The sequence below is a fragment of the Mobula hypostoma genome (genome assembly GCF_963921235.1).
Source record: "Mobula hypostoma chromosome Y unlocalized genomic scaffold, sMobHyp1.1 SUPER_Y_unloc_1, whole genome shotgun sequence".
In the NCBI taxonomy this organism is placed as follows: Eukaryota; Metazoa; Chordata; class Chondrichthyes; order Myliobatiformes; family Myliobatidae; genus Mobula; species Mobula hypostoma.
The window spans coordinates 223,749-248,850 of NW_026948171.1; the positions used below are offsets into that span (position 1 = coordinate 223,749).

Genomic DNA, 25,102 nt, shown 5'->3' on the forward strand with positions numbered 1-25,102 from the left:
TAAAATGTGTGGCCACTGGGAGATCCTGTTTTCTCTGGCGGACAGAGCGTAGGTGTTCAGCAAAGCGGTCTCCCAGTCTGCGTCGGGTCTCGCCAATATATAAAAGGCCACATCGGGAGCACCGGACGCAGTATATCACCCCAGTCGATTCACAGGTGAAGTGTTGCCTCACCTGGAAGGACTGTTTGGGGCCCTGAATGGTGGTAAGGGAGGAAGTGTAAGGGCATGTGTAGCACTTGTTGTCCATTCGTTCCCCCCATCCCTCCCCATTGATCTCCCTCCTGGCACTTATCCGTGTAAGCGGATATTATCTGTCCGCCAGAGAAAGCGGGATCTCCCAGTGGCCACACATTTTAACTCCACATCCCATTCCCATTCTGACATGTCTGTCCACGGCCTCCTCTACTGTAAAGGTGAAGCTGTACTCAGGTTGGAGGAACAACACCTTACATTCCATCTGGGCACCCTCCAACCTGATGGCGTGAACATCGACTTCTCTAACTTCTGCTAATGCCCCACCTCCCCCTCGTGCCCCATCTGTTATTTATTTTTATGCACACATTCTTTCTCTCGCTCTCCTTTTTCTCCCTCTGTCCCTCTGGCTGTGCCCCTTGCCCACCCTCTGGGATCCCCCCCACTGTCTTTCTTCCCAGACCTCCTGTCCCATGATCCTCTCGTATCTCCTTTGTCAATCACCTGTCCAGCTCTTGGCTCCATCCCTCCCCCTTCTGTCTTCTCCTATCATCCTATCTTTTTGGATCTCCCCCTCCCCTTCCCATTTTCAAATCTCTTACTAACTGTTCTTTCAGTTAGTCCTGACAAAGGGTCTCGGCCTGAAACGTCGACTGTACCTCTTCCTAGAGATGCTGCTTGGCCTGCTGCGTTCACCAGCAACTTTGATGTGTGTTGTTAGTAATGAAATGAAGTCATTTCTGGGAAAACTTAAAGATGCGGAAGCTCAAGTTATTACACATGAAGAGGAATTGAAGATAACTAAGCAAAAATTATTTGAAGCCACAACTTGTTTGGGAAGATATCAAACTAAGATTATAGACCTGGAAACTAGGTCTCGCTGAAGGAATATACGAATTGTTGGGCTGCAGGAAGGAGCTGGAGATGGAGATTGAACTGCTTACTTTGGTAAGTTTTTTAATACTCTATTTCCTACCGTATTATCACAGCCGCCAACTATAGAAAGAGCACACAGAGCTTTTACTTTGTAATCTAAAGATCCAAATAAACCAAGGTCTGTTTTGGTTTGTTTTCATCACTTTAAAATTAAAGATCAAATAATGCAACAGGCAAGAAAACAGAGTTTTTAGCTTTAAGGAATCTGAGCTCTGTTTTTATGAAGATTATCCAAAGGAGGTAATGGAACAAAGATCAAAATTTGTTCTAGTAATGAAACAGGCATATGACAAGAAACTGTTCCCTTCCTTGTGTTACCCAACAAGAATTAAAGTTTCCTCCTCGTATATTTTTTGATCCAAAAGCCGCATTGGATTTCGTTCAAACTATACCTGCCGCTGTTACCGAATGAACTGTCCGGAAGGTTGTTTGGTTATCTGTATATTGGCATTTAGGAAAGAAGATTTATGAAGGTTACTTGGATATTTCATTGAGAGACTATTAAAAGAAGATAAGGAGATTTGTTCATTATTGCATATTATTGGTTTTTTTTGGAAAGAAGATCGTTGGTTCAAGTATGACTGTTTAAATGGTTACTCAGACATTCAGCTGAGAAAAAGAAGATAGAGGGACTTGATCCTTTAACCTAATATCTGGTTTGATTTTTTTTTTGTTTCTTTCTTAATTAGTTAATTAATTGGTAGTTTTTCCTACTAATAGGGCTTCTTCTTATATATATATATATATATTTAGGGGAGGGTTCAATTATTTACTATTAATTGGTATTTTTGAAAATTTAGTTGGGTTAAATATGCTATTAACTTTTTCCTGCTATATTATAGCGTCTTATAACCAAATTTAAAGGTTTTTTTAGGGATTTAATGTTAAATTTAAAAATGGCGCTAGTTTTTCTTTTTAAGAGATAACATTATTTTGGTTCTTTCTTGTTTAAAAAAAGATTAAATATAAATATAGGATAGTTTGTAGATGCTGGAATGTAAACACTTTCCTTTGTTGAGACTTTATCGTTCCTCTTACAAGGTCAGTGTTTTTTTTAAACTAGGGAGCGGGAGAGAGAATCTTTTTAAATTTTTTTTGTAAAGACAGAGCAGTCCCTGGCTTCGTATTCTATCATAGGGTGTCTGTTTTTTTGGGGCTATGGGGGGAGGAGGGTGGGGATAGAATTAGGAGCATTTTCCCATTGGGTGGTTCTAGAGCATGCATGTTTTCTATGTGGTTGTATTCTTCATCGCCACCATTTCTGATCTTCCCTTATTGGTATGTGCTCTGCGCATGTATAAAGTAGAATAAAATTATAGTATGGTATTTAAACAGATTAATGTAATAAGTTGGAATATACGTGATTGGAATCATCCTATCAAACGAAAAAAGACTTTTAAAATCATTAACCAATTCCAACCTGATACAATTTTTGCCCAAGAGACACATATCAGGGCGGGAGATCAAAATAGATTTTTTTGGATGGTGGAGGGGTTTACAATTCCACTCTACTTCTCAGAGTAAAACTAAGGGAGTGTCCATCTTTATTAAATCCAATATATTTACTCAAGAGGATATTGAGTCAGATTTTAATTGTAGATTTTTAATTGTTAAAGGAGTGATCTGTAACAGACAAGTTGTTTTGGTCAATTCGTATGGTTCTAACTTAGATGATACTTCTTTTTTTAAACAGGTATTTGCTTTACTGCCTGATTTAAATGAATATATGTTGTTAATGGGTTAACTGTTGTTTAAATCCTTTGATTGACAAGAGCTCAATCAATCAGCGACTTTCAAATCGCTCTGTCACATATTATCTCCTTTTTGACTGATTTTAGATTGATCAAATTATGGAGGTAACTACACCCTGATACGGAGAATATTCTTTTTTTTCACATGGTTATAAAAAGTATGCGAGGATTGATCCTCGCTTGTTGCCTAGTGTTAAAACTTGCGAATATGATGCTATTGCTATATCTGATCATACGCCTCTTGAGTCTGTCTTTTGAATTTGATGATGTCATTCTTGCCCATCCACCATGGCACATGTCTCAGACATTATTGCAAAACTCTGACTTTGTCACTTTCATTGAAACCCAGATAAAATAATATTATCTTTTTAATGATATGGGGGGTACATCTAAATTAATCATATGGGATACACTTAAAGCATTTTTTACGTGGTCAGATAATTTCTTATTCAGCTAAGCTTAAAAAAACAGACTAAAGTAGAATTACATAAGATTTCAAAACAAATTAAAGACTTAGTTAGTATTTATGCAATTTCCCCTAATATTGATTTATTCAAACAAAGGGGGGACTTCAATCACAGTATAACCTATCATTAACTCATTCTAATGAAGGCTATTTGCTTAAGTTAAAAAGCCAATTTTATATGCTTGGAGATAAAAACAACAAACTGCTCGCATCTCAATTAAAAATGGCTGCAGCAAAAAGGCAAATCATGAAAATCCATAGGAAATCTGGTACCCTGGCTTGGGAATATGAAGAAATTAATAAGATGTTTTAAGATTTTTATACTGAACTTTATAAATATCGATGTCAGTTGATTCTTCTAAAATGAATGCTTTCTTACGGAAGATTGCTTTTCCTAAAGTTTCTGTTGAGGATCAAAAAACTCTCGATGCCCAAATTACTGAAGCCGAAATTCATAAAGCTATTTTTTCAATGCAATCTGGTAAGGCCCCTGGGGTAATCCTGTAGAATTTTATAAAAAACTTGGAAAATTGCTTTCTCCGTATATGTTGGAAATGTTTAAGGATTCTTTTGTGAAAGGTGACTTACCCTCTACTTTTTATGAGGCTTCCATTTCTTTAATTCTTAAAAAGGATAAAGATTCTACTGATTGTGCCCCATATAGACCTATTTCACTATTGAATGTCAATGTTAAGATTCTGTAAAAGATAATGGCCAATCGGTTAGAGAATATTTTGGGTAAAATTACCTTTAAAGATCAAACAGGCTTTATAAAGGGTCGTTATTCTTTTTCAAATGTTCTGAGATTATTTAACATTATATATCCGTCCTCTTTTAGAACTCCACGATGTGTCGTCTCTTTGGATGCTGAAAAAGCATTTGATCGAGTTGAATGGAAATATTTATTTGATGTCTTGGAGAAACTTGGCTTTGGTGTTAATTTTAATAACTGGGTTAGAATGATATATAAAACTCCTATTGCTGCTGTTATTACTAATAACTGTAGGTCTCCTTTTTCAGCGTTCATGGGGGACAATACAAGGTTGTCCATTAAGACTTCTGTTACTTAATTTAATATTAGAACCCCTTGCTATTGCTCTTTGTGAAGCTAAAGACATCTATGGGATTTTTGTGAATGAGACCATTCATAAGATTTCTCTTTACGCTAACGATTTAATGGTTTATATATCTAATCCCGAGGAATCTGTTCCTGCCTTGCTAAAATTATTTATTGAATTTGGAGATTTTTCAGAATATACAATACATTTTAGTAAAAGTGAATTGTTTCCTTTAAATGAATCTGTTTCTGTATATGATAATACTCCTTTCAAAGTCATGAATTCTTTTAGATATTTAGGTTTTATAATCACTAAAAAAAATAAGGATCTTTATCAAGCCAATGTTATTCCCCTTGGTAGATTCTATGAAGTATTTATTTAGTATGTGACGAGAATACACATAAAATTAAGATGTTTGCTGGCCTGGGTTAGCATCAGTGACATCAGCAAGTGGTCTGCCACCTGCCCTCAGGGGAAGGAGAGATAAGGAACAATGGCACAGCGTCTGGAGATGTGTAATGAAGGAACGGGGGAGAGAGAGCTGTCTGGAGCTGCTCCCCCTTTGAATCCTGAACTGTTTGAAGTGGTGGACAGGCGATACCCCAGCAGGGGGATAAAAAGGGACCAGTTCGCTAAGGCGACACACACGCCACCCGAGGTAACGAGACCCTGGAAGCGGTACGCCTCTCACGAGTGGGTGAGAAGTACCGGACAATGCACAGGGTGGAAAGGTACGATCAGCGGGAACCCGGTGTGTGTCCGCCCTTGCCTGGGTGCCGGGTTCACTGCAGAGGATCGACTGCATCTGGAGGAGGGGTCACAGTCGGTGACCTCAGGTGACATCACCAAGGACCCGCCCAAAAGCTGTTTGTGAGCCATCTCGCCGGTCTGTGAGTGAAGCCGTTCTGAATGATCAGTTGTTCCTGTTCTATCTCTCTCTTCATCCACATTGTCCATCGCCAGGGCAACGATTACTGCAAACTGAACTACTAAACTGGACTGAACTTTGAGTCACTTTGAAATTTGGTCATTTACCCCTAGACAACGATAGAGCTTGATTGATGCTGTTATCTTAATTCTGTGCACATGTGTGTTTATCATCGCTGAACTGTTGCATTTATTATCCTTTCGATTACTGTGTTGCTTGTTTCTTTAATAAAACTTTCTTAGTTCTAGTACTCCAGACTCCAACTGAGTGATCCATTTCTGCTGGTTTGGCAACCCAGTTACGGGGTACGTAACAAGTAGATGGAGTCCACTTACATTTTCACTTGTTGGTCGCATAGTCAAAATGATGATTTTACCAAAATATTTATATTTCAGAATATCCCTGTTTTTTGGACTGAAGTTTTTTGATCAGATTGATTCTATTTTTTTATCTTTTATTTGGAATAATAAAAGACCAAGAATTAGTAAATATAACTTACAAAAGTTGAAGAAGGTTGGAGTTCTCACTTTGCCTAATCTAAGAATGTATTACTGGGCTGTTAATGTGCGATACATGTCCTTTTGGTTATATTGGGTTGATAAGAACGATCGGCCAGTTTGGGTAGACTTGGAATTGAAAGCTGTGAAACAGTTTTATTTAACCTCGTTATTGGGAGTTGCTTCCTATACTATTAGCTAAAGTTGCTAATTTAAACTTATACCATCTAATTAAGCATTCTTTACAAACTTGGCTCCAGTTCCGCAATTTTTTTTATCTTAAAAAATTTAAACTTTGTAGTTTAATTTATCAAAATTACTTTTTTAAGCCTTCTTTGAGTGATCCAATTTTTTTACTTTGCAAAAATAAAGGTATTAATTCTTTTTTGGATTTATATAAAGAAGATAGACTGATGTCTTTTGAACAATTAGTTGATAAATATTCTCTTTCATACTCACAATTTTTACAATACCTTCAAGTTAGACATTTCTTACAAAAATATTTAAGTAATTTTCCTTGCATATTGGATGCTGACCTGTTAAATACTATTATGAGTATGAACCCTTTGATGAAGGTTTCCACTGGAAGAATTTGTAATTTACTATTATAGTGTTACAATAAAGCGTCCTTTATTTAAGATTAAACAATTTTGGGAAAAGGAACTCAATTTGACTTTTATAAGGGAGGATTGGACGTGGATTCTGAAGCTGGTTAATTCTTCTTTGATCTGTGCTAGCCATTCACTGATTCAATTTAAAATTGTACATCGTTACTATTTGACGAAGGAGAGATTATCTAAAATACTCACTAATGTTGATAGTTATTCTGATAGATGTAAAACTGAGACAGGTACACTGACACACACGTTTTGGTCTTGTTCTATACTGGAACAGTTCTGCAAGTCAGTTTTCCGACAATTTCTAAAGCACTTAAAATTAATTTACAACCTAACAAATTAACCGTGCTTTTTGGAGTAATTCCTCAAAATATCCATGGTATCTCTTCGTCTGATCAACATGTTATTGCATTAGTTACATTGATAACTAGGAGGGCCATTTTGTTGATGTGGAAGAATACATAGGCTCTCACTTTGTCACAATGGTTCTCTCAAGTGAGGCTATGTCTTAGTTTGGAGAAAATTAAAAGTTGAACCTTTGAACCTATGTTTGATTTTGAGAAATGATGGGGTTCATTTGCTTGTTATTATCATTTGACTTAATTGATAGATTTCCTCCATGATCTAACTGTAAATTTTTGGTACATGTTTTTTTCTTGCTGGCGGTTTGATGTTTATCTTTAGAAGCTTTTTGTATGACGCATTTCTCCGGGTTTGAACACCTAATGGGTTTTTTTCCCTCACGTTTTCTTGCTTAGTAGGCGTTTTTTAAATCACCAAAATTTTTTCAATCTTTAAAATAATTTTTTTTTTCTTGAGACATTGTAAGTGTTGCCTACTTCAATGTACTCTTGTTAATTTTGGATAATAATAATAAAAAAGATTTGAAAAGAAAAAACATTGATCATGGCTGATTTAATATCTTTCTGCCTTCTCCCTTTAACCTTAACACCCTTATTAATCAAGGAATTATCAACCTCCATTTTAAATATACCAAAAGACATGGCCTCTACAGCCATCCATGACAATAAATTCCTCAGATTCACCATCCTCTTATAAAGGAATGTTTTCTCATCTCTTGTCTAAATGGACTTCTTTCAATTCTGAGGCTGTGCCCTCTGGTCCTAGACTACAACACCATATGAAACATCCTCTGCTCATCCACTCCATCTAGGCCTTTCAATATTTCAATGATAGACATCCCCATTCTTTTAAACTCTGATACAGGCCCAATCATTAACCATACATTCCCAGAATCATTCTAGTGAACCTCATCTGGACACTCTCCAAAAATTAATATCAATCAACACTGAAATCCTGGTTAATTTAATTTATTTATTTATTGAGGTAGAGTGCAGAAAAGGGCCTTCTGGCTTTTAGAGCCATGTCCCCCAGTAATTTCCCAGTTGAATCCTAGCCTAATCACAGGACAATTTACAATGACCAGTTAAATGGACATTTTCATTTTTATTTCTTTTTTATTGATTTTTTTATTGAGATCAACAAAAAAATACGTTAAGGTAATCAAGTCAACATGTCAATATGTACAGTGAGGAATTAAATTACCAAATAACCAATTAACAAAGCTGAACAATATAGCAATAATAATAAGAAAAAAATAAAGTGTTAAGAATATTTTTTTGGGGAAAAAAAAAGAGGGAAAAAAAAACCCAACTAACTAAAACAAAAATAAAACCCTGCTAACAAAAAAAAAATGGAAAGAGAGGAAAAAGAAACCCATTGGGAACATGACCCTGGAGCTATACGCCATATAAGTTTCCATAAAAGAAAAATATCACTCTGCCAACTCAAATCCATTTAAACAAGAATCAGAAGGAAACCATCTTAATTAACTCAAATCAGATGATAATAGCAGGCAAAAGAACCCCACCTTTTCTCAAAGTCAAATCTAGGATCAAAAGTTCAACTTCTGATTATCTCCAAACTAAGACATAACATCACCTGAGAGAACCATTGTATCAAAGTGGGAGCAGAGGCATCTTTCCATTTCAATAAAATAGCCCTTCTGGCCAATAATGTAACAAATGCAATTACATGTTGGTCTGATATAGAAATACCATGAATATATTGAAGGATATACTGAACAAAACTGTCAATTTATTAGGTTGTAAATTAATTTTTAAAGTTTTAGAAATTGTAGAGAAAATAGATTTCCAAAACTGTTTCAATACAGAACATGACCAAAACATATGTGTCAATATTGCTGTCTCGGTTTTACATCTATCACACTGACTATCAACATTAGGAAACAGTCTCTCCTTTGTCAAATAGTAACGATGTACAATTTTAAATTGAATTAAAGAGTGATTGGCACAAATCGAAGAAGAGTTAACCAACTTCAAAATTCGCAAACAATCCTCTGTTATCAAGGTCATGTTAAGCTCTCTTTCCCAACCTTGTGTAATCTTAAGAATGTTGTAATAGTAAACTATAAATCTTCCCAATAAAACCTTTCACTAAAGGATTCATTTTTAAAATAATGTCTTTAACAGGTTGTAATCCTGTATATATAGAAAATTACTTGTAAGAAAATATTGCAAGAAATGTGAGTATGAGAGAAAGTATTTAGATACTAATTTCTCAAAAGACATCAATTGGCCTTCTTGGAACAGATCCATGAAGGAATAAACTCCTTTATTCCTCCAAAGAAAAAAGTTTGAAATAAATAATTTTGATAAATTAAACTAAGAAGGTTAAATTTTTTGAGATTAAAAAAATTATGAAACAGGTACCAAATTTGTAACGACTGCTTAATCATAGGATATAAATTTAAGATAAGAAATTTTGGCCAGTTGTACAGGTAAAGAAGCTCCTAATAACGAGGTTAAGTGAAACTGTTCCACAGCTTTCAATTCCAAATCAACCCAAGGTAGTCGTTCGTTTTTATCTGTCCAATATAACCAAGAACACACATAACGTATATTAACAGCCCAATGATACATTCTTAAATTAGGCAGAGCAAGACCAACATCCTTTTTTAATTTTTGTAAATAATATTTTCCAATGCTTGGTCTTTTATTATTCCAAACAAAAGATGAAATAATAGAATCAACCTGATCAAAAAACATCTTAATTAAAAAAAGGAATATTTTGAACTACATATAAAAATTTGGTAAAATCATCATTTTAACTACATGAATTTGACCAGCTAATGAAAGTGTAAGTGGATTCCATCTACAAGATAATTGCTTCATAAAATCCACTAAAGGAACCAAATTAGCTCTATAAAGGTGTCTGTGATTTTTAGCGATAATAATAGCTAAATATTTAAAAGAGTCCGTAACTTTAAAAGGAATGTCATCGTACATAAAAGCGGCATCATTTACAGGAAATAATTCATTTTTATGAAGGTTTAATTTATATCCCAAAAACTTTCCAATTTCATTTAATAATTTTAATAAGCTAGGAATGGATTCTTCAGGATTCAAAACATAAACCAAGAGATCATCTACATAAAGGGAAATCTTATGAATAGTCCCATTTATGGAAATTCCGTGGATATCTTTAGCCTCATGAAGTGCAATGGCCAAGGATTCCAACACCAAATGAAATAACAGGGGACTTAATGAACATCCTTGTCTTGTACCCTGCGAGAGTCGAAAAAAAGATCTGCAATTACTAGTAATAACAGTGGCAATAGGGCTTTCATATATCATTTTAATGCACTTATTAAAATTAGTACCAAAGTTGAATTTTCCAAAACGTTAAATAAGTATTTCCATTCAACTCTATCAAATGCCTTTTCAGCATCAACATAAACAACACATTGGGGAGTCTTAGAAAGGGATGAGTATATAACATTTAACAGTCTCCGAGTATTAGAGAAGGAATAACGGCCTTTTACAAAACTTGTGTAAAAATCTTGAAAAATTATATTAATGTCTTCACAATTACAAGCTAAACTACTGTCTCCCTTACAAATTTTTAAAATTTGTTTTTTAGCTCTAGCTGCTTTTAATTGAGATGCTAATAGCTTATTATTTTTATCTCCAAACACATAAAATTGACTTTTCAATTTAAGCAAACTTCTTTCAATAGGATAAGTTAATAGTAAATTATATTGTGATTGAAGTACAATCCTTTGTTTAAATAAATCAATGTTAGGAGAGATTGCATAAATATTATCCAAGTCTTTAATTTGTTTTGAAATCTTATCTAACTCTATTTTTGTCTGTTTCTTAAGCTTAGCCAAATAGATTATCTGACCTCGCAAATATGCTTTAAATGTATCCAATATAATTAATTTCAACACATCTCCCATATTGTTAAAAAGAAAAGAATCTTTTATCTGAGTCTCAATAATTTCGACAAATTCTAAACTTCGTAATAAATTTTCTGGAAAATGCCATGGCAAGTTTGCAATACCGACATCATTCAGTTCAAAAGCTAAGCTTAAAGGTGCATGATCTGAAATAACGACAGCATCATATTCACATTTCTGGACTTTGGACAAAAATTGAAAATCAGCTATAAAATAATTGATTCTTGAATATTTTTTGAGAACATGTGAATAGAAGGAATAATCTCTGTCATTAGGATGTAGATGTCTCCAAATTTCAACCAGGCCATAATCGATTAAAAAAAGAGTTAATAAGTCATGCTGAACAACTTGGTAGCTGCTGATTGGTTGAACTCTTGTCAATCAAAGGATTTAAACAACAGTTAAAATCACCACCCATTAACAAAATATATTCATTTAAATCCGGCTATAAACCAAATACATTTTTAAAAAAAGAATGCTGATCTACATTAGGTCCATATAGACTAACCAGGACAATTTCAGATTGATAATCTTGCATTGAGACTGTTCCAAGTGGGCTGAAATATTTGCTATCTGACGCTTCGACTCTTTAAGTTAAGAACTCAAGGAAATAATACTTCCCTCTGCGAAATGAAAACTCTGTCAAAACGATGTCATCTCAATAGTGTTATTATCTATTTTCTTGTCAAGAGCCATCAACGCATAGTCTAAACGCTCAGCCCAAACAGGCATATCTTCTGATTTTTCTTTCAAAGTTTTTCCCTTTCCATTGCTAGATTCAGAAAGCTGCTTTCCAGTTCTTAAAGATTGCGGTATAATAACAACTATTCCCCCTAAGATCCGACAAATAAAAGTTAAAAATTCAGAGTTTAAACTGGGGGAAAGGGAGAATTAAATGCAGCCACACAAATTGTGTGTCACTCCATTAGGCAACAGGTGGAAGTCCCAGTTAAACTACCAATTGGTACATCTTTAGATGTTGAAGGATTCCAGAGCACTTGAAACCCGTGCATTCATGGGGAGAACATACGAAATCATTTACAGACAATGGCAGGAATTTGTCATGGGTTGCCTGTATTGTAAAGCATGTGCTAACCACTACATTATTTTGGCATCCCTACCACCAAAGAACCTTGCATACAAAAATCAAATATGCCAGTAAGGTTAAGCTAACTTGATTCTGGTATCAGATAAGAATTGTTATCTGTCCAGCAGTGGTAGAGGCAAATACCTCAGGGATATTAAAGAAACTCTTAGATAGGTACAATGATGATTTAAAAAATGGAGGGTTATGTAGGAGAGAAGGGTTAGATTGATTGTAGAGTAGGTTCAAAGGTGGACCAACATTGTAGCTGAAGGGTATTTATTGTACTGTTCTATGTGATTTAGCATAGGATCGACATTGGTTGAGGAAGGAAGTTCGGGTTCTTTAAACACAATTGCTTCATATACAGGACTTTCAACTGTCATTTGAGATCATGAAATCATATACAATGGTTGGAGTTGTAGAAAATTGTTGTAGATTACAATGGGACATTGATAGGATGCAGAGCTTGGCTGGGAAGTGGCAGATAGAGTTCAACCTCAAAAAAAGTGTGAAGAGATAAATATCTTGGAAGGCAGGGTACAAGGTTAATGGCAAAATTCTTAGCACTATGAGGAACAGAGAAATCTTGGGCTCCACGTCCATAGATCCCTCAAAGTTGTTTAAAGGGTAGTTAAGCAGATGTATATTGTGTTGGCTTTCATTAGTCAGGAGATTAAGTTCAAGAACTGTAAGATAATATTGTGGCTTTATGAAACTCTATCCATTGCATTCAGCATAGCCCAAGAGATGGTTTCAAGCAGATCTTCTGGTTCCAGAACAAATGTAGTAGAAATGCTTTCTTGAAAGAAAGGATGAGAAATGTCATTTTTGACTTGATGCCAGGATGGAAATGACTAATTTGAGGGGGCATTATTTTATCGAGATTAGATAACAGTATAGGAGGTGGTGTTAGGTAGTTTTTTTTTACAGAGAGTAATGGATGCGTGTTAAGAGGCACTTGGATAGCCCTCCATTTTTCTTTCATCCATGTGCCTACTTGGAAAGGAAGAGTTATGGAAGAGTTATGTTCATGGAATACATTTAATGGTCAGCACAACATCGTAGACTGAGTGGCCTTTACTGTGCTATATTCTATAACCCAGCTTCATTCCCCAGCTTGGAAGACTTCTGATCCTATGAGAATGGTTGGATACAGTACCTCACTGGAAGTCTCCCATACAATCCTCCTGAGCTGTGAAGTTTGACTTCCATCGAGTGGGGAATGGGTTGCAAAGTGAATGGCATTTTTATGACTCCTGACAGCAAGTCAAAAGTGACATAGCTCATTCTTTCTTTCAAGAAATCATTTCTACTCTACTGTATTTTTACTTGAATGCTACTAAATCCATATTTCAATTTCCAGGAACCATAAGATCTGTTCGAAACCATTTCTCAGGTTATGCTGAATGCAATGGATAGAGATGCTGTGTCTGGGATGGGTGTCATCGTGCATATCATGTAAGTGTGGTACACTTTTTCAAACTGGCAGAACCCCATTCTTTCTGCAAACAAACTCCCTGTGTGATATTTGTGGGCTGTCATAAAGCTACCTGCCTACATACAATGATGTTGCTGGGACCTGAGGACCTGAATTATACAGAAAGGTTGAATAGGTTAGGACTTCATTTTCCTTGAATGTAAGAGATTGTGAGAAGATTGGATAGAACTATACAGAATTATAAGGGTTATAGATAAGGTAAATTCAAGCAGGTTTTTTCCACTGAAGCTGGGTGAGACTACACTAGAGGTCATGGGTTAAGGATAAAATGTGAGATGTTTAAGGGGAACTTGAGCTTCTTCACTCAGATGGTGGTGCAAGTGTGGAACTAGCTGTCAGTACAAGAGGTGGATGTGGGTTTGATTTCGACATTTAAGAGAAATTTAGTTAGGTACACGGATAGGATAGGTACACGGATAGGACTGTGGTTCGGCAGGTTGATGAGACCAAGTAGAATAATAGTTCAGCATAGGCTAGATGGGCCTGTTTCTCTCACTGTAGTATTCTATCACTGTAAAGTAGCATAGGGCCTTCAGCAGAGTTAATTACACTATTAAATGCAGGGATATGGTGCTAGATCATGAAATGTATATAGTGCCACATATTGCATGAGGTGTTGTTTAAAATTACATGGGTGGACTAGTCTGGTAATAAATATCCTTCAAGCTAAAGGTCCAGATCGGAGAAGTTTTTATCATGCTGCTACTTGCTAATTTTCATAAAATTAGGAAAATATTATTACCTTGAAACAGCAAGCCGATTGGTTAAGTGATTACAAAGTTGAAATCAAACTAAGTTTATTATAAAGTATATACAATTGCAAGAAAAAGGTCTGTGAACCCTATGCAAATTCCTGGTTTTCTGCATTAGTTACTCATAATATGTGGTGTGATCTTCATACAAGTCACAATAATAGACTAACACAATCTGCCTAAGTTAATACAGGTCCACAATCCCTTATCCAAAATCCTTGGGGCCAGTTGCATTTCGGATTTCAGAATTTTTCAGATTTCAGACCCCCCCCCCATACCAAAAAACACGTATGCTCAAGTCCCTTATTTCATGGGTCCCCAACCTTTTTTGCACTGCAGACCGGCCGACCCGGGGGGGGGGGTGGGGGAGGTGGGTTGCCAACGGACAAGAATAGCAGTCAAATACGTTGGGTTTACGCCGAGAAAGACTACAATGACCATGAAGCCTTGCGCGGGCGCCAGCGCGCATGCGGGTACGTGCCAGTTTTTTTCTACAAATCGTTTTTGGCGATTCTGTTCGGGGTGGGTGGGGGGGGGGTGTTAATCACAACTGGAATACCGGTGATAAGTGGCTAATACACTCAATTTCGTTTCTATAAGGGTTTATCTAATGAATTTAATATTAAACACACAGCGCATATTTTCCTCGCCTGAATATAGAAATAAGTCAATTATCAGGGGAGGATAGGGGAGCTTGAAGTAGGTGTTGAACGAACTTCCAGTAGAAGTGGTAGGGGCAGATTTGATATTATCATTTAAAGAAAAATGGGATAGGTATACGGACAGGAAAGAAATGGAAGGTTATGGGCTGTGTGCAGGTCAGTGGGACTAGGTGAGAGTCGCATTCAGCACGGACTAGAAGGGCCGAGAGGGCCTGTTTCCGTGCTGTAGTTGTTATATGGTTATATAAGTCAATAGCACCATAACATTTTAAGTAATGTTTGGATATTAAACACACAGCACATATTTTCCCCGTTTGAACATATAAAATCATTGCAGCACACCAGTATTGCTGAATCAGTGGGAGCCCTGGGCTTGCTTCCCTGCAATGAGACCGTCCCATTGAAGGGTGATGGGAGACAGCGATACTCGAAAGGGGTTCCTTATGTCCAGTCTATTCCGCAATTTAGTTTTCATTGCATTCATTGAAGAGATATGTTGGAAATGGAAGCAACGTTTTCAGTGCTTTCGTGGCTAACTCAGGATATTTAGCCTTGACTTTGATCCAGAATGCCGGCAGAGATGTTATGTCAAACATAACTTTTCAGCCCGCCGTCATTTGCAAGCTCGAGGAGTTAATCTCCTTCCCGCACGGGTAATGACCTCATGTGTGTTCAAGCTCAACAGAGGGCATGACAGGGAATGAGGAAAGGTGCAGCTGACTCCTATCGCCAAATCATATCGTTTCCTCGCGGCCCGGTAGCACATGCATTGCGGCCCAGTACAGGTCTGTGGCCTGGTGGTTGGGGACTGCTGCCTTATTTAACCTGTTGCTGTACGATAGACTTTAGGACCCAGTGGTGCACCAAACCTACGCACATCCTCCTGTGTACTTTAAATCATCTCTAGATTACTTATAATACCTAAGACAGTGTAAATGCTGTGTAAATAGTTGTTATACTCTATTGTTTAGGGAATAATGACAAGAAAACATTTTATTTCCAACAAAAACATTCAATGAAACATAAAGATATACAGCTTCAAACAAACCGAATCAAACACATGGTAAATGACTTATTGGAATAAATGTAGAACATCACTGTCACTATAAAACTTCAGTAACTTGTCTTTCTGTTTATTTAAATCATGTACAGTGGTAGTTCTGACACTATTTTCTTCAGTAAGATGCCGCACAGACACACCACGATCAAGCTTCTGCAGTAACTCCACTTTCTGCGTTATTGATAATGATAGATGCTTCCTTCTCTTTTTCTCATTGTCACCCATAGGGGTATCTGCAGCTCTTTTTGACATTTTCACAGTGAAATTAAACACAAAGTCAACAGTGAACACAAAATATCAGCAAACAGAAAATGCACGTGTAACCAGTACGAGCACTGAGACACAACTGATGTCTGGTGGCCTCGGCTAGTGCTGCCAAGTCACACCTGAGTGACGTCAGCTGTCGGCAACAAAACTTCAGTTTTTTGAGCTTTTTGGATTTCAGAATTTGGGATAAAGGAATGTGCATCTGTAACACATAAATAATTGTACTTGTTCTGGTCAATACTGAGTACACCATTTAAACTATCACAGTCTAGGTTCAAAAAAATGTATGTGAACCTCTGGAGGATCACCTACGAAAGTTATTTGGAACAAGAGTTCCAATCAATGAGATGAGATCGGAGGTGTGGGTTGCAGAGGTGCTTTGCCTTATATAAAAGACAAACAAGGTCAGGTTATTGACAGAGCCTCCTCTTCTCAAGAAAGATACGTTTATGTGCACCATGTCTTGATCAAAACACGTTTCAGAACCTTAGAAGAAGAATTGTAGAGATGCATGAGGCTGTAAAAGGCTACAAAACGCAAATCTAATGACATGAGTGTTCTATCAATCCACAGTAAGAGTACTGTTGCTACTCTCCCTAGGAGTGGGCGTCCTACAAAGATCACACGAAGACTACAACGTGCAATGCTGAACGAGGTGAAAAAGAACCCAAGAGCAGTAATAGACCTGAAAAAATCTCTAGAACTTGCTAAAGTCTGTTCATGTGCTCACTATAAGAAAAATACTGAACAAAAACGGTGTTAATAGAAGGATACCATGGAGGAAACTGCTGCTGTCCAAAAAGCATTGCTGCATTGTTTCAAGTTTGCAGAAGACTGTCTGGATGTTCCACAATGCCGCTGGGACAATGCTCTGTGGACAGATGAGACAAAAAGGAAGAATTGTTTGGCAGAAAAGTACATGACTATGTTTGGAGGAAAAAGAGCATTGCACAGCAACACCAAAACCTCATCATAACTGTGAAGCATGGTGGAAGGAGCATCATAGTTTGGGGCTGCTTTGCTGCCTCAGGACCTGGACAGCTTATAATGTTTGAGGAAACAACAAATTCAAAATTGTATCAAGACTTTATATCAGGGTAGCAGTCTGTCACCTGAAGCTTAATAAAAGTTGGATGAAACAACAAGGCAGTGATCCGAAACACAAGTAAATCAGCAACTTTGATGTATGTTGCTTGAATTTCCAGCATCTGCAGAATTCCTGTTGTTTGCGTTTAAATCAACAACAGAATGGTTTAAGAAGAAGAAAATTTGTGTATTGGAATAGCCAAATCTGAATCCAAACCTTAATCCCTTTGAGGTGCTATGGGATGACCTGAAAAGTGCTGTTTGTTCAAGGTATCCCAGAAAGATGAACTGGAACAGTTTTATATGAAAGAATGGTCAAAAATTTCTCCTTATCTTTGGGCAATCTGATCAGTAGCTACAGGAAACATTTGGTGGAGGTTATTTCTTCTAGCTGTTATTGAATACAAGGGTTTACATGTTTTTTTCTGACCTGGACTCTGCATGATTAAACAATGTGTTCAATAAAGATGTGAAAAGTACAATTGTTTGTGTGTTATTGGTTTAGGCAGATTGTATTTGTCTATTGTGACCTAGATGAAGATCAGACGACATTTTAAGAGTAATTAATGTAGAAAATAAGGTAATTGAATCTCTCAATCCTGTGAAACATTAAAATAGTCAACACTTTCATTTTCTTCTACCAAAGCTCATGATCATATACTTCTCAAAACTGTATTTTATCTGTCATTTCTCTGCCCATTCTCGTAATCTGTCTGTCCTTCTGTAATCTTTCTACTTCCTCAGAACTAACCTGCCCCTCCATCTTTGTATCATCTGCAGAATTTGCAACAAAGCTGGCAATTCCATCATTGAAACCATTGACATATAAAGTAAAAAGAATCCGTCCTAACATAAAACCCTGTGGAATGTGTCTAATCACCAGCAGCTGATCAGAAAAGGCTCTCTTTATTCCCACTCTTTGTCTCCTGCCAATCAGCCACTGCTTTATCCATGCTAGTATCTATCCTGCAATACCATGGGCTCGTAGCTTGTTAAGCAGCCTCATGTGTTGCATCTTGTCAAAAGGCTTCTGAAAATCCAAATACGCAACATCAACCAATCATCTTTTGTCTATCCTGTTTCTTGTTTCTTCAAAGAATTCCAATAGATTTGTCAGGGAAAATTTTCCTTTGAGAAAAGCATGCTGACTACGGCCCATTTTATCGTGTGCCTCCAAGTACCCCAAAACACATCCTTAACCATCAACTAACTCCGGGATGTTTCCAACCACTGAGGTCAAACTAACTAATGTATAATTTCCTTTCTTCTGCTCCTCTGCCTTCTTAGAGTGAAATGACACATGCAATTTTCTAGCCTTCAGGAACCAATCCAGAATCTATTGATTCTTGAAAGATCATCACTAATGCCTCCTTAATCTCTTCAGCGTGGCTCTGAACTCTGGGGTGGTAGACCATTTTCTAATGGTCTGATATCCACTTGCCTCTCTTATACACTTCATATATCTTTGGTATCCTCTTTAATATTATCAGCTAGTTTACTCTGTTACTCTATCTTCTTAATAACTTTTTTAGTTGCCTTCTGTTGGATTTTAAAAGCTTCCCACTCTTCTAACTTCCCACTAATTTTTGCTGTATTATACGTCCTACTTTGGCTTTTATATTGGCTTTGAATTCTCTTGTTAGCTATGCTTGTGTCATCTTGCCGTTAGAGTACTTCTTCCTTTTTGTGATGTATATATGTTGTGCCTTCCAAATTGCTTCCAGAAATTGCAGCCATTGCTGCTGTACCTTCATCCCTGCCAGAGTTCTTTTCTAATCAGGTTTAGCCAACTCTTCTCTCTTGTCTCTGTAATCCCCTTTACTCCACTGTAATGCTGATACACCTGACTTTTGTATCTCCTTCTCAAATTTTTGGGTGAATTTGATCATATTATGATCACTTACTCCCTAAGATTTTTTTAACCTTAAGTTCTCTGGTCAATTCTGGTTCTTTGCACAACACCCAATCCAGAATAGCTGGTTTGTTAGTGTGCTCAACAAATGCCATCTTGTAGGCATTCTAGAAATTCTCCTTCTTGAGATCAGAAACAGGTTTAACATCACTGGCATTGTTGTGTATATTTAAAACTTACATAAATAATCTATTTCATACCTATATTGTTTATCTGTATATGGTTCCTTAGTTAAGAATTCATAAGGGATCTGGGAATGCAAGTTCATAAGTCACACAGATAGACAGGACTGTAAAGAAAGCTTTTGAAACATTGTCCTTCATATTGAGTACAGGAGATGGGATGTTATGCTGATGTTGTGTAAGACATTAATGAGACATTGATAATTTAGAGTACTGTGTGCAATTTTGATCACCTACCTGTTGGAAAGATATAAATAAGGTTGAAAGAGTATATAGAATACAAATTTACCTGGGATATTGCCAGAACTGAAGTACCTGAGTTATAAGAAAAAGTAGAATAGTGTCGCGGAAAAGAGTACTCGGACCCGGAGGGAGCTGTTTTGGAAAATCTTTATTCATACATGATATCAGGGAGAGCACAAGCTCTTAAAAGTGGGGTCTTGGGACTCCGTCAAACAAGAAAACTCAGTCATATTTATACATGAATGGTACGTGACAAGAGACACTTAAGTGGATTTTACAGAAGTAAAGATCATGTGCCTTAGGACATTGTATGGCCAGATAATTCCTTATTGGAACCTTTGTCTAGCATTTTAGAGACCAGTGTATAATTAGTCCACTGCATCCTGCAAGACGACTCCAAGGCAAAGCTTAGCAAACAGTTTCTTAGTATTTAGCAGAACTCCAGCAACGCAACCGAACAGCGAAGTAGCAAATGTATCCTTGAGCAGCTACACATTTTACTTAAGTATTCGAAGAAGGAAGTCTGAGAATCAGAGTGGGAGTGCGGAGGAAGCCATTTTTGAATTTTTCGTTTTTTTTTCCATCAGCATTCAGAGAGGCAGGACTGCGCAGGCGTATGATGTCGGGCAGTGAAGCGCAGAAGATTTAAAAGGAACAGAGCCTCATACAGCAAGCAGCGCAGTTTGTGGGCGGCAGAGTGAAGGCTTAAGGGCTTCGGCTCAACGGACTTAGGCGGAAACGGGCGAGGCGAGGAAGGTTTGGTATTCATTTTTTGTTGTTATTTGAGGAGAGGGGCAGTATGAGTGTGAGGGAAGTTTGTTGTTCTCAGTGCTGGATGTGGGAGGCCCTGGAGTCTCCAAGCCTCCCGGACGTCCACATCTGCACCAGGTGCGCCAAGATGCAGCTCCTAAGGGACCGCGTTAGGGAACTGAAGCTGCAGCTCGATGACCTTCGTCTGGTCAGGGAGAGTGAGGAGTTGATAGAGAGGAGTTACAGGCAGGTGGTCACACCGGGGCCACAGGAGGCAAACAAGTGGGTCACGGTTGGGAGGGGGAAGGGGAAGAGTCAGGTAATAGAAAGTACCCTGTGACTGTGCCCCTTGACAATAGGTACTCCTGTTTCAGTACTGTTGGGGGGGACAGCTTACCCAGGGGAAGCGACAGTGGCTGTGCCTCCGGCACAGAGTCAGGCCCTGTAGCTCAGAAGGGTAGGGAAAGGAAGAGGAGGGCAGTTGTAATGGGGGACTTGATAGGGGGTCAGATAGGTGATTCTGTGGACGCAGTTGGGAGACCCCGATGGTAGTTTGCTTCTCTGGTGCCAGGGTATGGGATATTTCTGATTGCGTCCAAGATATCCTTAAGTGGGGGGGTGAGGAGCCAGAGGTCGTGGTACATATAGGTACTAATGACATAGGTAGGAAAAGGGAAGAGGTCCTGAAAGGAGAATATAGGAAGTTAGGAAAGGAGTTGAGGAAAAGGACCGCAAAGGTAGTAATCTCGGGATTACTGCCTGTGCCACGCGACAGTGAGAGTAGGAATGCACTGAGGTGGAGGATAAATGCGTGGCTGAGGGATTGGAGCAGGGGCAGGGATTCGAGTTTTTGGATCATTGGGACCTCTTTTGGTGCAGGTGTGACCTGTTCAAAAAGGACGGGTTACACTTGAATCCTAGGGGGACCAATATCCTGGCGGGGAGATTTGCGAGAGCTACTGAGGTGACTTTAAACTAGAATGGTTGGGGTTTGGGAATGAAATTAAAGAGACTAGGAGGGAGGAGGATAGTTCACAACAGGGGGATGGGAACAAGTGCAGAGAGACAGAGCAGTGTAAAATGAGGGTAGAAGCAAAAAGTCGTAAGGTGAGAAGTAAAAGTGGCAGGCCGGCAAATCCAGGGCAAAAATCAAAAAGGGCCACTTTTCAACATAATTGTATAGGGCTAAGAGAGTTGTAAAAGAGCGCCTGAAGGCTTTGTGTGTCAATGCAAGGAGCATTCGTAACAAGGTGGATGAATTGAAAGTGCAGATTGTTATTAATGATTGTGATATAGTTGGGATCACAGAGACATGGCTCCAGGGTGACCAAGGATGGGAGCTCAACGTTCAGGGATATTCAATATTCAGGAGGGATAGACATGAAAGAAAAGTAGGTGGGGTAGCATTGCTGGTTGGAGAGGAGATTAACGCAAAGAAAGGAAGGACATTAGCCGGGAGGATATGGAATCGATATGGGTAGAGCTGCATAACACTAAGGGGCAGAAAGTGCTGGTGGGAGTTGTGTACAGGCCACCTAACAGTAGTAGTGAGTTTGGGGATGGTATTAAACATGAAATTAGAAATTAGAAATATGTGCAATAAAGCAACAGCGGTTATAATGGGTGACTTCAATCTACATATAGATTGGGTGAACCAGATTGGTAAGGGTACTGAGAAAGAGGATTTCTTGGAATGTATGCGGGATGGTTTTTTGAACCAACATGTCGAGGAACCAACTAGAGAGCAGGCTACTCTAGACTGGGTTTTGAGCAATGAGGAAGGGTTAATTAGCAATCTTGTCGTGAGAGGCCCCTTGGGTAAGAGTGACCATAATATGGTGGAATTCTTCATTAAGATGGAGAGTGACATAGTTAATTCAGAAACAAAGGTTCTGAACTTAAAGAAGGGTAACTTTGAAGGTATGAGATGTGAATTAGCTAAGATAGACTGGCAAATGACACTTAAAGGATTGACGGTGGATATGCAATGGCAAGCATTTAAAGATTGCATGGATGAACTACAACAATTGTTCATCCCAGTTTGGCAAAAGAATAAATCAAGGAAGGTAGTGCACCCGTGGCTGACAAGGGAAATTAGGGATAGTATCAATTCCAAAGAAGAAGCATACGAATTAGCCAGAGAAAGTGACTCACCTGAGGACTGGGAGAAATTCAGAGTTCAGCAGAGGAGGACAAAGGGCTTAATTAGGAAGGGGAAAAAAGATTATGAGAGAAAACTGGCAGGGAACATAAAAACTGACTGTAAAAGCTTTTATAGATATGTAAAAAGGAAAAGACTGGTAAAGACAAACCCCTACAGACAGAAACAGGTGAATTGATTATGGAGAGCAAGGACATGGCAGACCAATTGAATAATTACTTTGGTTCTGTTTTCACTAAGGAGGACATAAATAATCTTCCGGAAATAGTAAGGGACAGAGGGTCTAGTGAGATGTAGGAACTGAGGGAAATAGATGTTAATAGGGAAGTGGTGTTAGGTAAATTGAAGGGATTAAAGGCAGATAAATCCCCAGGGCCAGATGGTCTGCATCCCAGAGTGCTTAAGGAAGTAGCCCAAGAAATAGTGGATGCATTAGTGATAATTTTTCAAAACTCTTTAGATTCTGGACTAGTTCTTGAGGATTGGAGGGTGGCTAATGTAACCCCACTTTTTAAAAAGGAGGAAGAGAGAAACCGGGGAATTATAGACCGGTTAGCCTGACATTGGTGGTGGGGAAAATGCTAGAGTCAATTATCAAAGATGTGGTAACGGCACATTTGGAAAGCGGTGAAATGATCGGACAAAGTCAGCATGGATTTGTGAAAGGAAAATCATGTCTGACGAATCTCATAGAATTTTTTGAGGATGTAACTAGTAGGGTGGATAGGGGAGAATCAGTGCATGTGGTATATTTGGATTTTCAAAAGGCTTTTGACAAGGTCCCACACAGGAGATTAGTGTGCAAACTTAAAGCACATGGTATTGGGGGTAAGGTATTGATGTGGATAGAGAATTGGTTGGCAGACAGGAAGCAAAGAGTGGGAATAAACGGGACCTTTTCAGAATGGCAGGCAGTGACGAGTGGGGTACCGCAAGGCTCAGTGCTGGGACCCCAGTTGTTTACAATATATATTAATGACTTAGATGAGGGAATTAAATGCAGCATCTCCAAGTTTGCGGATGACACGAAGCTGGGCGGCAGTGTTAGCTGTGAGGAGGATGCTAAGAGGATGCAGGGTGACTTGGATAGGTTAGTTGAGTGGGAAAATTCATGGCAGATGCAATTTAATGTGGATAAATGTGAGGTTATGCACTTTGGTGGCAAAAACAGGAAAACAGATTATTATCTGAATGGTGGCCGATTAGGAAAAGGGGAGGTGCAACAAGACCTGGGTGTCATTATACACCAGTCATTGAAAGTGGGAATGTAGGTCCAACAGGCGGTGAAAAAGGCGAATGGTATGCTGGCATTCATAGCAAGAGGATTCGAGTACAGGAGCGGGCGGGGGGGGGCGCGGGGTTACTACTGCAGGTGTACAAGGCCTTGGTGAGACCACACCTGGAGTATTGTGTGCAGTCTTGGTCCCCTAATCTGAGGAAAGACATTCTTGCCATAGGGGGAGTACAAAAAAGGTTCACCAGATTGATTCCTGGGATGGCAGGACTGTCATATGATGAAAGACTGGATCGACTAGGCTTATACCCGTTGGAATTTAAAAAATTGAGGGGGAATCTTATAGAAACGTATAAAATTCAAAAGGGATTGGACAGGCTAGATGCAGGAAGATTGTTCCCGATGTTGGGGAAGTCCAGAACGAGGGGTCACTGTTTGAGGATAAAGGGGAAGCCTTTTAGGACCGAGATGAGGAAATACTTCTTCACACAGAGAGTGGTGAATCTGTGGAATTCTCTGCCACAGGAAACAGTTGAAGCCAGTTCATTGGCTGTATTTAAGAGGGAGTTAGATATGGCCCTTGTGGCTAAAGGGATCAGGAGGTATGGAGGGAAGGCTGGGGCGGGGTTCTGAGTTGGATGATCAGTCATGATCAAACTGAATGGTGGTGCAGGTTCGAAGGGCCGAATGGCCTACTCCTGCACCTATTTTCTATGTTTCTATGTTTCTAGGTCTCAAAAAATATATATCAGGCAAGCTGGCTCAACCGCAGACATATAAAAAATCTCAGAACAAAGAGGTACGGATACAGTTGTTTCTGCGAGGCACATTTCAGTCACACAGAGTACATTAGTTACAGATAAATGATTGTAGACTTTGAATTCATATGTTAAAACAAATCATTAGCCCCTCAATGCCCATTACAATGTAAGGCCTTGATATTTTCTCCCACAAATAGCTTAGAACTTTATTCCTTGGAATGTACAAGATTGAAGGGAGATTTGATAGAGGTGTACAAAATTATGAAGGATATAGATAGGGCCTTCAAGCAGGCCTTTTCCACTGAGGCCGGGAGGGACTACAACCAGTGGTCATTGGTTAAGGGGTTAAGAGTGATAGGTAAGATGTTTAAAGGGAACATGAGGAGAAACTTTTTCAATCAGAGGGTCATGAGAGTGTGCAATGAACTGCCAGCACAAGTGGTGTGTGCAAACTCAATTTCAACGTTTAAAAAAAATTTTGGATAGGTACATGGTCCAGGTGTAGGTCGTTGGGAGCAGGCAGTTAAATGGTTCTGCTCAGACTAGATAGACTGAAGGGCCTATTCCTGTGCCATACTTTTCTATGATTCTGTAATCAACTGGTCATTGTAATCATATAGATTGTTCTGTTATATTATACTTTCTGACATGTATTTTCTTTTTTTTTGCAGTGAAAAGGACAAGATTACTACCAGAACACTGAAGGCTCACATGGATTAA

General features: G+C 38.4%; 1 pseudogene; it reads left to right on the plus strand.

Moving 5' to 3' along the window:
* Positions 1 to 25,102, plus strand: part of LOC134341423 (proteasome subunit beta type-3-like) — a 71,850-nt pseudogene extending 46,748 nt beyond the window's left edge.